Source organism: Peromyscus eremicus, chromosome 16_21 (genome assembly GCF_949786415.1).
Source record: "Peromyscus eremicus chromosome 16_21, PerEre_H2_v1, whole genome shotgun sequence".
Lineage (NCBI taxonomy): Eukaryota > Metazoa > Chordata > Mammalia > Rodentia > Cricetidae > Peromyscus > Peromyscus eremicus.
In genome coordinates, this window is record NC_081432.1 from 53,991,195 (window position 1) to 53,993,208 (window position 2,014).

Consider the following 2,014-nt stretch of genomic DNA (forward strand, 5'->3'; position numbering starts at 1 on the left):
ATTAGAAATAGCACAATATTTTGTTATTTAATATCCATGAGTTTATATAATTACTAGAGCATTGCTTGCTGTTGAATTTATGATTGTAATTCATGTGTTATGTAAAATACATGAAGTTATTTCAGTTTGTTTGAATCTGTTAAAATTTGTTTTGTGTCCCAAGCTGTTGTCCGTTGGAGAGAAGCTAAATGTAATATGTGCATATTTTTGGTTTAGTGAAATATTCTACAGAAATCCAATAGGTCAACTTGATATTTGATGCCATTTAATTATGATGTTTCCTTTTTTTCTATATGAATTTTTTTTTGGAAAAAGTTGGGTATTGAATTCACCTCTTATTATTAGGTTTGTGTTAATCTACGTCTTTATTTACAGTAATACATTATAAAAAGGTTTTATATAATTTTTATTATCATTGTTGTTAACCAACTGTTGATGTTTTACTAAAAGACTTATTTAAAATATAGAGACAATAAGGGGTGACTCAAGTTTCTGAAAATCAGGAGATTTAGGTCTTCATCACAGTAACCTAAACATGCATTCAATATGAAGTTTCCTATGTCTTAAGTATAAGGTAATCTATATAAATAAGAGCCTGCTCTGAAGGGATTTTATTTATTTATTAATTTAGAGCAAGAAAGTGGACAGCACATAGGAAGTGCTTGGTCAGGTGGAGGGTGAGGGAAGGAAGAATAATCCAGTTCAATGGCCTAGACCATATTTCTAACAAGATCATAGAAATCTTTCCCCAAATTGAGGATAGACATACTCAAACAGACTGAGAAGCACACAGAACCCCAAATAGACAAGACTAGAAAAGAGACATTCATAAAATAATATATTTAAAACACTAAATAAATAGAACAACGTGAGGATTCCAAGAACTGCAAAATATATCCACAGGTAAATATAAAAGAAAGCTCATCAGATTAGCAGCTGATTTCTGAATGGAAACTGTAAAAAGCAGAAGAGCCTAGAACAAGGTATTTCACATTCTAAAAGACCATGATGTCAACCTAGACTATTGTTCCCAGCAAAACCGTCTGAATAGCTGAAGGAGAATAAAATATTCTCTCTCTTCTATGCCTAAAAGTCCAAGATATAGTGCTTCCATAGTAAGTCCAAGATATAGTGCTTCCATGGTACACCACAGTTTTACACTTTGCTTTGCTGTATGTGTTTACTTATGTTTTATATTCTTTGCTTGAATGGCCCAGGTCTTTAGATTTTTCGTTAAGTCCTGATATTCTATTATGTACTCCATCCATTCTACCTGTCTTTCCCCTGATCTTTGGTTACCTTTTCAATTCCACCTTCATTTCAGCTGGAGTTCCTTTTCATATTTCTTTCTCTTCCTGAATATAGTTATCAAATTCTGAATTGTCTTCATCATTTGGATATATATATATGACATCATTCAAGAGCTATTTTCTTTACGTTATATTGACATGTTTGTTCATGTCTTCTTTAAACTCTTCAAATTCATTGATAAAATTTTGTGTTGTTTTAAAGGTTTTGTGTCCTGAGGATCATTCTCAATGTAAAATATTTCTATAAATGTAGTGTATTTGGTGGGATACAGTCACACTGCTGGGCTATACCTATTGTGTTTTAGCAATGAGACCAGAGAATGTGGATTTCGCTCATTGAGTGTGTGTCTGATGTTAGATTCTAGAGTGCCTCAGAGTTATCCCAGTGCACAGAATGTCTTAACATTCAGATTATACAGGTGATCTAAGGTCCACTGGACTCACCAGGCTGTTCGGGCATAGTGGATATTTGATCTGGGCTAGGCCTGAAAGTTGGATATGCCAGGGTAGGGTCAGAAATATTTATCAAACTTGGCTCCACTATTGCTTATTAATTGAAGTGTTTACTGATTAGTGCAAACTCTTGTGAAGGCTAAGAACCCTAATGTAAATAAAAATAAAGTAAATGGTATCATAAATATTGTAATACCATACTAGAATAAACAAACTCCAAATCAGAAATTCAAACAAATACTAGGAAAGGA